This window comes from Prionailurus viverrinus, chromosome A3, assembly GCF_022837055.1.
Source record: "Prionailurus viverrinus isolate Anna chromosome A3, UM_Priviv_1.0, whole genome shotgun sequence".
Lineage (NCBI taxonomy): Eukaryota > Metazoa > Chordata > Mammalia > Carnivora > Felidae > Prionailurus > Prionailurus viverrinus.
In genome coordinates, this window is record NC_062563.1 from 129,726,692 (window position 1) to 129,739,680 (window position 12,989).

A 12,989-nucleotide genomic window follows, 5' to 3' on the forward strand; every position below is an offset into this window, starting at 1 on the left:
AAGGGGCCAGCGTGGAAATTCCACTCCGCTGTAGACAGGCAGCCCTTCTCCTGATGGAATTTGGACACCGAACGGCGGGCCTGCTGCCGAGTCTGGGCCGCTTGGGCCAAAGGACTGGTTTGGAGCCGGGATCTGGGTCTGAGCACCGGCCTGCCTAATTCGTGACTCTGGGCAGCTTCCCTGCTTGGCTTTCTCTGTGTGCCTCCTGACTCCACCTCTCCATCGTTGGGAGGCCCCCGTTCAGCAGGGCAGTGCTTCCCATGGGGTCTTCGGGGAGGGCAGGGTGTGTCAGAATGAGGGGAGAGGCCAGAGGAGAGGACAGCCGCGGAGACGGCTCGTCACCAGGACGGACAGTCCGCACAGCTGGGGTCCGGAAGTGGTCTCCAAGACCCTCAGGTGACCTCCCCGATCTCCTCTGCTGCTCTTTGGCACCTGCAGTGTCACGGCCCCCCCGCTACGCCTGAGCCGGGCTGAGGGCAAGCAGTCAGGATGCTCAGAATTCTCTTTGTGGGAGGAGGCAGGTGGCCCCTTTGTGTACCAACAAGGACACTGCAAGGGGCATCCTGGGCTCTGAGGAAAGTGGCGGCAGCCGAGCCACGTGGGTCTCTGCTGCCACTCCAAGAGGGTCTCTGTTCCCCCAGCCTGTGGCCCAGGCCGGGGGGTGAAGCCACCCTATCCCTGAGACATTTGTCTCTTAGAAAAGACATTGACTTTCTCTTCTGGGTACTTGAAGGGCTCCAGTGTTGCGTGTCTCCAGCACTGTCCTCCCCGCGCTGGCTTCCCTTGCCTCCCTTTGTCCAAGTTAGCCCCACTGTTCATGTCTTCTTCCTGGGAGACTGGAAAAGGCCTCCTCCTGTCCTTTGATAAATTTGCTTGTAGCCCATTTTTTTTTTATAACTCTTGTGCTTTAACTGAAGAATTTTACTCTTTGCTACTATTAGCAATAAGAATAAGGTACAATTTATTTTATTTATGTATTTATTTATTAAAAAATGTTTTTTGGGGCACCTGGGTGGCTCAGTCAGTTGGGTGTCCGACTTTGGCTCAGGTCATGATCTCTCGGTCCATGGGATCTCTTGCCCTATTCTTTGGAAGAGGCCGCATCGGGCTCTGTGCTGACAGCTCGGAGCCTGGAGGCCTGCTTTGGATTCTGTGTCCCCCTCTCTCTCTGCCCCACCCCTGCTTATGCTCTGTCTCTCTCTGTCTTTCAAAAACGAATAAACATAAAAAATGTTTTTAAGTTTATTTATTTATTGAGGGAGAGAGAGAGTGAGACCGGGGGACGAGGTGGGGCAGAGAGAGAATCCCAAGCAGGCTCCACAGTCAGTGCAGAGCCTGATGTGGGGCTTGAACTCACAAACCATGGGAACATAACCTGAGCTGAAGTCAGAGTCGGAGACTTAACCGACTGAGCCATCCAGGCACCCTAAAGATAAAGTACAATTTATTGAGCACCCGTGTAGCGCAAGGTCTCATCTCCGTGAACCACTCCGGCAAGGCAAGTAGGTACTGTCTCCCGTTTACGTACGAGAAGAGGAATTCAGAGGTGCTAACTGACCTGGCCAAGGTCGCCCGAACAGAGAGGGTCAGGACCAGTCACACCAGTCTGATTCCAGAGCCTAACTTCTGTGTGACTCCACACTCCTGGAGAGTCCCGGCGTCGCATGTCCTGTTAATAGTCTGTGGCCACGCACTTTGAACCAAGGGGTCGACCACAGCCAGAAGGTCTCCTCGTGTAGAGGAGATGATCCAAAATGTATCCAGGATCTGTTAGGCGAAAGAGAAGTCCTCTGAGCCCTAACTTCTTACTGGAGTGGACGTTTTTATCCTCCTGACCCAGAGGAGGGATGTTCCCATTTGGAGACCTAACTCCCAGTAAACACACACAGTTGGTGGAAATACCTTAGAGTAGATGGGATGAGATTGGTTTCTCTGTGAGGGAGCAGGAAATCAGCCCTGTGGGTGGGAGGGATCTCTGAAGGTCCCCTGCTGCAGCCTCCCAGCCCCCCCCCCCCCCCCCCCCCCCGCTGGGACTCTTTCCTTGCTCGGTGCCTTTGACAGGTGGCCCAGCCTCTGCCTGAAGGTTGCCCCACCGTTCATCCCGGGCATAGGGTGCCTCCTGAGCCCTCTGCTGTATCCCCTGGACATGCCTGGCATCTCCCTTTGCAGGGGACCTTGCTGTGATGCTCGAGTGAGCACCACCGAGCCCTCCTTTCTCTCACACCTTTGCCCACATGTGTTGGGCCAACTCCCTGAGTGTTTCCCTAAGCTGCTGTCTCTACTGCAGTGGGCACGGAGACCCCCATCGTCACCTGGATCCCACACTAGGGTAGCCAGTGTCCTTACCTCCACTCTCACTACTTCAGGGACCCTTCTCACAACCAGCAGAGCCATCTTTCTAAAACAGAGCAAATCTTGTCATCCCCCAACTTAAAGCCTCCAGTGGCTCTCTGTGCTCTACAAGATAAGCTCCCTAGCATGATAATCAAAGCCTTTTATTTACATCACGTTTGGACTGGTGACTTTCTTGTAATGTGCAACATCCTTTGTAAGTAATCTCCACAGCAAGCTTGATGCTAGATATTATCATTTCTTTTTAAAGTCTATTTATTTTGAAGGAGATAGAGATGACATGGGTTGGGGAGGGGCAGAGAGGGAGACAGAGAATCCCAAGCAGATTCCGTGCTGCCAGTGCAGAGTCCAACGCAGGGCTCGAACTCACAATACTGTGAGATCATGACCTGAGCCGAAACCAGGAGTAGGACACTCAACCGACTGAGCCACCCAGGCGCCCCTGGATAATATCATTTTAAAACGCATTTTACAGAGCAGAGTGAGCCTCACCGCTTAAATAGTGTCCCCAAATCACGCAGCCAGTAGGTGACAGGAGCCTCAAACTCCTACTTGACTCCCGTGTCCCAAGTAGTAGTAACAGCAGCAGCAGGGTGTGTGTTTAGTTATGGTAAAAACAAACAAAACCATTAGCCATCTTAACCATTTCTAAGTGCACAGTTCAGTAATGTTAAGTGGATTCACATCGTGCAACTACTGTCCACAGTAGTCTCATCTGGCAAAACAAACTCCATTAAACAACAACTCCGCATCTCCCCGTCTGCCCAGCCGGCAACTACCCCTTCTACTTTCTGTCTCCGTAGGTTGGGTTATTCTAGGAACCTCACATGAGTGGCATCACATACTATCTGCCTTTTCGTGACTGGCTTATTTCACTCAGCATGATGTCCTCCAGGTTCTTCCGTGTGGCAGCATATTTCAGAATCTCCCTCCTTTAAAGTGGAGCCTTCTTCCATCGTGTGGAAAGGCCTACAGTGAGCCGGGAGTAGGGCTGGGGTGGGTGGGGGGTGTTGAGCAGTGGTCATAACGTCGTGTTCACCGCCTTCATCTATTCCAGGTTGTAATATTATTCCGTGGCAAATGTCTGCAGGGGGAAACATTCTGGATTCTGTCTGGATGGCTTATGCCCCAGGGGAGCCAGGATAAATCCCAGAAAGAGAGCTTGCTGGTGATCTGGAAGTGTACCAGCAGTAGGAGTCCCCACCGTGAATGAATCCTGGGAGCACAGGCCTACAAGTTGCAGACGTGAGTCCTCAAGCCCCCCTTGAAAAGGTGGCCTCTGACCTGTAGACCCATTCCCACTTGGAGGGGCAGAGGCTGGAGGGAGGGGGAGGAGGTGGACTGCCAGGGAGGGCGAGGAACCTGGGCCCCGGGAAAAAGACTGGCCGTCAGCTCAAAAGACAGTTGGGTGTTACCTCCATCACAGTAAGGGAGAGCTCTTCTACTCCTAGAGGAATCTTTTTAAAACATTAGAGGTGTTTTTGGTTTTTGCTTTTGTTTTTTAAGTCAGAAACGGTTGTATATTGATTTTATCAAATGTATTTCAACATAGAATAATCTTACAAATTTTTTTTCTTCAATCAATTGAAGAGCTGAACTGGTAACTCTGCTACTATGAAACCTTGCATTTTCTGCCTATTTTCAAATTCTTTGCATTTCTTCGATAAGAGCTAATTGGGGATTCTAGTGAATCATCTGTTTGCTCTAGCGCTGGGTGCAACCACAGTATTTTATGTGAAAGGTGTACATTTTGTCATAATAGATGAGACTTGCTTGTAGTGTTTGTGCACATCCAGATTCTCTTTATCAAGGTCTGAGATTTTAGATGAACTAAATCTGGCTTTATAAAATGAAAAGTATTTTTAATGCTTTAAAGTCACTGACCTAGCGTGAGTATTAACTGAATCTTAAAAGTTTGGAAGAACTCACTCAAAACCATTGAGACTTAGTATCTTTTATGGAGTTAATTCTTTGACAACATTTTCAGTTGTTTCTTTTTTCTTGTTTCTTTTTTTTTTTTTTTTTTTTTATGGTGATCAGTCTTTTCAGAGTCATTTTCTACTCCTTGACTCAGTTGGGGGGTAAATTAGTATTGTTCTCAAAAATCACCCATTTCTCGAGATTTAAGATAATAGCCTAAAATTATAAAAAGATTTTGTCTTCTGTGTCTGTATTTTTTTGTTATATACAATTTATCATTTCTGATTTTGTGCGTTAGGGTTTTCTCCTCTTTCTCGATTAGGCAAACTGAAGTTCGTTGGGGTGTTTTGGGTGGTTGAAAGGTCACTTTGGCCTCATCTTCTAAGTTTTGATTTATCATGTTCGCATTCCCACTCATTTCTGACCTGCTGCTACTGCGGGTTGGTTAAAGTTGCTTAGGAGTTGTGTCTGTGACGTCCGTAGACATCCGTCATTAACTTCTAGATCCTGGTGTTTCCCCCACTGTCCGAGAGCAACTCCTGACTCTGTGAGGGGCTTCTGCATGGCCCTCCCTCACCTCCAGCACTCAGTGCTGTCTTCCCAAGGGCTCAGTGAGTTTCTGCCAGCATCCTCCACCACCTCCTGGGAGCCTGCATGGATTTTGTGGAGGGCTGAGGGACTGAGAGTCGTGTTTGCCACATTCCTTCAATCCGGCCCCATCTGCTCTGTAACAAGCTGCTACTCCTCTAAGTCTGCAACAGGTGGCTGGACTTCTCTGGTTTGAGGTCTGGGGTACCATCCCCCTCCCTTGTTTTTCCTTGTCGATTATAGTAAGTGCTGGGGGGGGGGGGGCGGGGCAGGGCTTAGGCACCCATGTACATCCTGCCCAAACTCTGGTACTCTGTGCATCATCTCCATTCTTCAACTTCCATCCTTACAACTCTGTGAGGTGGGTGTTGTTACAGATGAGGAAACTGAGGCACATAGAGGTGAGGTCCCCCTGCTGTGAGTGTCAGAGCTCTCTGCACCGAAATCACCTCCTGGTTCCCCAGACTTCGTGATGTTGCTCGTATCCCCTGCAGGTGATTGGCTGCCTGCAGGGTATTTTAGGGATGTGGAAAGGCATTCCCCAGAGGCAGCCCCAGCCCCAATTTCTTCCTTCCTTGTTCCTGATGCTCCTTCTAAGCCTTTCCCTGGGGTGGAGGCTTTCAGGTGCCAGGAGCAGGAGACAGAAGATCTAGCAGAAAGGCACGGTGACTGTCCCCACACCAAGCTGAGGTCTCCACAGCCTTAGAGGATGTGGGGGGTGGGAGCTGTGCTATTAACAGAACACAACTCAGAGCAATGGGAGGGGTGACTGTTTGCTCCCGTAACCAACCACAGAAGGGGCAGGGTGTAGGGGACCTCTGGGAACACCAGATCTAGGGGCTCAGACGCGACAAGAGCCCCTCTTATTTTTACCAACCCTCTGTGAGTTTCCCTGCCTGTGGGTTTCTCTGTCTGGTCCTTTTCCACAAGGCAGGGCTCACCGGCCACCTGTAGCCCCTGGTGGGCTTAGTCTTAATGGCTGGGACACCAGGAGGAAAGGGAGCCCCCTTCCATGTGCCCCCTTCATCCAGGGCAGGGGTGGGGACCTGGGGCCCAGCAGCTGTCCTACTTGAGATCTCCTTTGGATGGTGACAGGGAATGGGAGGGAACAGGTGTCTGCAGACCTAGACAAGAAGGTGGGAGGCCTGGGCGGCAGAGACAGTCTCCCCAACTCCCGGCGACGGCAGCCCGGGCGGAGCGGGGAAGAGCAGATTTGATGGCGGCGCTCCGTGCGGGTTACTAGCCGTGCAACCCCGGGCGAGGGCCTTTGTGTCTGCTGCCCACGCGAGGAGGCCTCTCTCACCCGGTGACCTTTCTTACTGTTAGATTTTCGGAAAGGGAGCCAGAGGCAACCCGAACCCCTTGGCCTCCTCCTTCCTTTCAGGAACACCTGCAGGAGTTGCCATGGCAACAGGATCTGCGGCCCGGGCTCTTCACTGCTCGGGGCTTATTAGCTTCTCGCCGGCTGTTAACTGCGGGGCTTCGAGTTGTGGGAGCCGGAGAGCTTTACCAGGGAAGGGTAATTGCTGGGTAAGGTCAGCACTCTTGGTCCCGGAGGAGGAGACCTGGAGATGCCCTGTCCCCAGGGATCGGGGTCTCCGGAATCAGTGCGTGGCTCAGGGCCCCCACCCTGTGGGATGAGCTGGCAGGCGGGGTGCCCCTGCCCTCCGGGTGTGCAGAGAGGCTGGGGCTGTGCACTCAGGGTGGCGCTCTTCATATTCTTCCCGTACAGCCCTCTCCACAGGTATCAAGGCCCATCCCCAGCCTTGGATTCTCAAAACAACAGTGCGAGGGAAATACTGTCATCCCCACTTTCCAGATGAGCAAACGGAGGTGAGGGCAGGGTCACCTTGCCTCTCAACGGAAGGGTGGGGATGGAAACTGGCTATTTCCATCCAGATCCCTGCCTCTGTTCCCTGGGCCTCCCACAGTTGTCACGACCACCTTGGCTTATCCAAGTGACACTCACAGACCGGCTCTCATCTCTAGGGTCAAAAAATAGGCTCGATGAAGCTTTCTGTGAAATACTTAGATATCTTGCTTCTGATGGAAAAAGACACGTGAGTGTCATGGCCTGTTCAACTCGGGCCGGATCAGTACCATGGTCGCCCTAGGAGGGGGCCTCTGGGTGATGACGACGTGGTCCCCGCAAGCAGACGCAAGGCGGGGGCTTGCTGTGAAGGTGCTTGGAGCAGACGCTGGCCGCTGCAGAGGACTGGGGAGCGCGGCCCCAGATCTGGGGGGGAAGGGTTTGCCGAGAAAGAGGCTTCTGCCTAAGCTGTGCTATCTTTCTACCCTCTGCTCGGTGGGCAGAATCTCTTTCAGTCACGGATTAAGCAGAGTCATCTGGTGGGTCCTAATGCCCTTGCTGACTTGGACCTGGAATCTATCTCTCATTGTCACTTTGGTCCTGGGTTAATGGGCTGTGGGGAACGCGGAGCTGAATGTGAGGTGACCTTGCTCCCACAGAGCTCACACTCAAGGGGGAAAGATGCCTTTGGAGGCTACTTCCCAGATAGGGCACACATTAGAGCAACTTCTTAGCTCGGAGGTCCAGTATCCTGTGGGTTAATGGATGGGCTTCGTGAAGGGGGCGCAGGGAATCCACGAAATTGCATGCGTTGTTACTCCGTGTGTGTAAGAGAGAGGAGGAAGACGCCCATGGCTTTCTCTGGGTTCTCTGAAATCCAGCAACAGTGGATGAGAACCTTTCTGAGGGTGACGCAAATGGCTGGATACAGAACTGGAAGCACCAGCATTGCATCCGGTATGCAGAGTGTGTGCCCGGCACAGGGCCCCTGCACGGAAAGAAGGCTGCGGCAGTCACACGGGTTAGCTTCACACACAGATACCTGAGGAAAACAAACAAGCTTTGCCACCCTCTGCCAGGGGACCTGTCGCCCTGCCTGTAGGAGAGGTCCCACCCCACCCCCACCCCACACAGCTGCTATTCCGGTGCAAACAATGGTATCCTTCTCAGCATCTCTGCCCTCCCATGGAGAACCTAGGCTGGCTGGGTTCAAGGGAACAAAAAGACCTCAGAAGGCAACATTTTTAAGGCAGGAAACGGTTGCTTTTTATGCTTGTCAAGCGTCTAGTGAGATTCAGAATAGAACCCACCACTGCGAAAGAGAATATGAAATAAAAGGAGCTTTTATTACCCTGGATTCTGCCTTGTTCGAGATACTTACCTTTCCATCATGAAACATAAACCTTCTGTGCATCTTGGCAAGAAGAAACGCCCGGTGATGAGTTGCTGTGGATTTCTTCTCATAGACCATCTGGGCGACCAAGCCGGGATCCGCAGGAATGCTTACACGGTGGGAAAGGGGCAGAGAGACGCCTAAAACTTCTCCTACAGTCACTTTTATGCGCGTATGGCAATTCCTTCTGCAGGAAGAAGAAGGAAGATTTACCGCGTCAAGAAATGCAGAGCCTTGCGAATACCGTGCCATAAAATGCAGCGTCCGGAACACGGCCCAGCTTGGAAGTGGGTGGCCCTGCCGTCCGGAGTCGTGGTGGGACATTGCCTGCTCCTGGGTTCAGGAAAGGGGCATCTAGTGCCGCTCGAAGCCACCAGGAAATGGCACCAGACCCCCGGGGACTCACATGGAGTGTGGGAAGGGAGGGCCCCCCCCCCCCCCCAGCCGCCAGGGGTTGGTAGTCTTAGAAACACCCCACCGTGGAGGAGACGGGAGCCTCGATCTCTCTCACTTGACTTTGGTCCTTCCAGCTCCCTTCTTTCCTGTCACATTATCTGTCAGGCCTCCAGACAAAGGAGTCCTCACTTTCTTAAAAAAAATGCTGTCCATCCCTTGTTGGAGATAAAGGGGACAGGAACAAGCAAGGAGTTATTGAACCCCTATTAGGTGCAATTCAAGCTTTTAAGGGCTTGACATACCCGTTTTTCTCTAGAACTTGAGTTCATTCTGGGAGTCAAAGAGTTTCATCCTCTTTTTTTTTGGTGGAAAATGGAATATGAGAGAGACCAAGTGCTGGCCCAAGGATATTCAGCCAGTCAAGTGACAGCCCCCCAAGCTGGTGCTTCTCTGCTATATCGTATTATGATATTTTAGAAATGTAATTCTTCTTCAGCAGCAAATGTGCGATAGCTTAGAGCGCTGGAAGCATCCTCAGGAATCACCCAATTCAGCCATCCTTTAGCGTGGGGATCCCAGAGAATGTAAGGAACGTCTTCTGTTGAAGTGTTTTCTCCCTAGCTCCACCACCAGATAGACTGGGTCACTGGAATTCACCTGCCTCCCCAGGCCTGGTTCCCTCATGGCGTCCACGGGTGAAGGGCTAGAACCCAAGGGAACGGAAGGACAATAGTGAGTGCAGGGTCAGCTGGTGACTCCGTTCTCACTTCTGGTGGCTTTTAGGGCTAGAAGGTGCTGAGTTGGGACAAGACCGCGCTCAAGTCTTATTCAGAAGAGACAAAAGCTTTGCTGGGTAGAGCAGTCGTTCCACAAGTTCTCGCCGAACGGCCTTTCTACCAGAAAGACGGTACACAGCAAATGAGAATCGAGAGGATTCATGGCCCCAGATGCCAGCACCCGACTCTCCCAACTGGAAGCTCTCGGTGGAACTGAGGCCGGTTGCCAGAAGTCACAGCCGAGAAGCCGACCCCGGACGCAGTGCCTGTGTAGCCCCAGCGAGACAGAAGGAGGAAAGCCACCCTGTCCAGCTCGGCATCCTTCTCCCCACAGAGACTCCGTGCACAGCCGGCAACCTTGCTCCAAGCCCAGCAGTGAGCTGGGGATACCGTGTCCCGAACTCCTTTCCATCTGTCAACCTCTTTAATTAGGTAGGGGATTTCTTGGACTGTCACCGGACCTAGAGCATACCCAATATATCATTTTTCGAACTTGGAATAGACCAAGATAAAAATATGCCAACTTGCAAGCCGATATAACTAGCCTGGCCTTGATGCTTTAAAATAATCATTACGACTGAATGAGAAGTTTGAGTAATAATCTGCGCACCACATGCCAGAGCTGGCGTGATCTGCTTCACGGCACTTTATTTCTATCCAGGCTTCAGAGCGCCAGCACCAAATACTGCAATCTGTACCAAATGCTACCAGCCTCAAGAGTCCTGTATTTCCAAGCCCCTAAAATCTTAATGATAACACACATCAGTACAGCATTTTTTAGTTTATAAAATGCTTTTATGGACATTATCTCATTTAATTTATGACTTACCATCTCCTGGAACTCACAGCCTCCCTATAAAAAATTATCTTCATTTTACATAAGAGTTGGCCGAGAGTTCGAACGGTTAAGGGAATTTCCCAAGGTCGCGGAGGTGGTGATCGGCCAAGTAAATCCTGGCGTTTGGGTCTTTTCGTTCTGTACCCCGACACTGTGTGCGCCTCTAAGAGCCATGCTAGCAGATGTTAATATGTTAGTTGAATACCTTTTGTGATGGGGAGCTCCCTCTCGGAGGATGTCAGTGTATTATTGAACAGCTCTGATTGTTGGCAAGTTGAGGCAAAAGTTGCCACCATATAAAACCCGCTCGTGGATTTCCACGCAAAAGCAACCAGTGGGTCAGCTCTCCCACGAAGTGGCTTCCAAAGGGACAGCTCCACGCTGTGAATGGCTACCTCAACGCACATTATGCAGTTTCTCCTTCCTCATCTTGCTTTGAAAAAAGCATTTTACCAAGTATTTGGGTGAAAGAAGCTGGACTCTGCCCATTGCACATTTCTAAAGTGAGACGGGCAATGTCAGTGTCACCAACCAAACTCACGCACCTGGATGATCCCCATCAACAGGTTTCTGCCCAGAATTGACATCGAGCTAACTGGGCTGGAGCTTCTGAATTTCTGTCTTCCCTCGCTTTCAGAAATCATTCTCCATACTTTTTCTTACCTGAAGTGGCTCTGAAAAATCCTGGCGAGGTTTTTTCAGTCCTGCTCTATAACCTGTGTGAGCCTAGAAACTCCCTTTAACCGCGTTTCATGTATTCCGTCCCAACTGGCTGCAGATCTCAACCCTGACTTCTGTCCCTCGTGCCTTTGCTTCAATAAGGACGGTTCTGGTGGGCGAGGTTGGACAGGAAGGGAGGAGCTGGAAGGTGCCCACTCTCTTGTAGCTGACTGGACCTGGCTCAGAAGGAAATGCTTTTCTTGCTATAAATTGTTAGAAACAAAGCCACAGGCCCAAGATGGAGTCACTTGACCCCCAGGACAGCAAAGCAAGACTTAATTGCAGTCTCAACCTCTCCAGGCAAGAAATTTGAAGCCAGTCAATCTGGAATTTTCTGGTTGGCACCAATGAGGTAATCTGTCACGTGGGCTCTCTCCATCCTCTGAAGGAAGATGAGGAGATTCCCCCCCCAAAAGACCCCCTTCCCTTCCCCTTCAGGGAAGGTGATGTTGCCTGGAACCCTCTTTTCTTCTGCTAATCCCTTCGTACCCTGCCCTCCTCCCTATGAAAACCATCCATTGGTGCCCCTCTATGGAGCTCCCATCTGCTTGCTGGAGGGAATGCCGTCCGCTTCATGAATTGCTTAATAAAGCCAATTAGATCCTCAGATTTACTCAGCAAAACATAATTTTTTTAGCAAAACATAACTAGCAGGACCCTTTGTTGGAACAGACACACTCTAGGGTGCCTCAGAAGAGGCCTGCCAGGGGGGTGCCCAGCAGGCTCAGTCAGCTGAGCGTCCAACTCTTGATTTCAGCTCAGGTGACAATCCCAGGGTCGTGAGATTGAGTCCTGCATTGGGCTATGAACTGAGCATGGGGCCTGCTTCAGATTCTCTCTTTCCCTGTGCCCCTCTCCCCAGCATGCTCGCTCGCTCTCTCTCTCTCTCTCTCTCTCTCTCTCTCTCTCTCAAATAAAAAATAAAATTATTTAAAAAGAAGAGAACTGCCAAAAACTTGGATCTTGTGGAGCCAAGGGAGAGCTAGTGGGGAAGGCCTCACTCTCGTTCTGGTGCACGATATTTGGCTCAGCTACAGACTCACTGGGATGGACATATCTTCGTTCAGACTCATAGGAGAATCGGATTTGCTCCTCCTCGCTCTGGAGCCAGTAGCCTCCTGGGTCCTCCTCAGGGGAGATTCTGTTAGCAGGGGTTTGGGCACCAGGCTTCTGACTCCTGTTCTGTGAACCTGGCTCATGGCCTTTCAGCCTGTTCAGGGCCTTTGGTCAGTAAAGTTAACATCTACACAAGACTGTCCCTGTGCTCTAGGGTCCTGGGAACTGACCAGATTTTGACACTGTCTTCTGGCTATAATACAAAGCTTTTACCTCCTGATAAGAGTTGGGATGCTATCTGAAAGCTGACATAGGAGGAAACTGAGACCCCAAGAGGTCACCTGACTTCCGGCAGGTATGTAGCTTGTAAGCTGGAGAGATTGGACCTTGAACCCAGACCTGTCTCATTCTTGTTCCCTTGTCCTTTCCCCTGTACCCCGTGCATGCCCTCTGAGCTCCCACACCCCACTCAGCTGCCTGCCCCCCTTCATCTTATAGACAGTTATAGAGAGTCCTGCCCAAGGCTGTGTGCAGTGATTTCGATGGGCTTGGCTCTGAGAAAGCCTGTGCCCCTGACCCCCCCCCCCCCAACAAGGCCTAATGAGTAGTCTTAGAACCTTAGGATTAAAGTTTGTGGCTCTAGTCCACCCTAAAGGATCAAGGGGTTCGGTAAGTGAGGAGGCCTTCCTAGAGCAGGGGTTTAGGGCAAGCTGGATGTAAGTAGCTTACCAGGGACCATCCAGGCAAACGCTCCCAGATACAAACCAAAATGCTCGATGCCAGGTTCATCTCCCACGCTCAGGAAACCATACTGATGGGCCACAGAGCTTGGGATCTAAGAAGGTTTTCTCTTTCCTACAATGGGAAGACTAGCCATGGAAGATTCTCTCTGGGTCATTTCCTCTGATTGCTGTGAACTTACATAAGGAAATAAATCTCAAATCTCTAGGCTACAGGTATTCTTATTCTTAATTCTTTCTTTTCTGTATATCTCCCATCAGTTGTGATGAGGCCAGGATTTCAGCCGTCTTGCCATCCTGCTGAGGCTGCAGTTACAGGCGTGAGGGAGGCCTCAGCCACTGGTGTCCCATGGAGCTGCAGCCCCAGGGCTCACACAAGTCAAGCGTCCTCTCCTGTGTG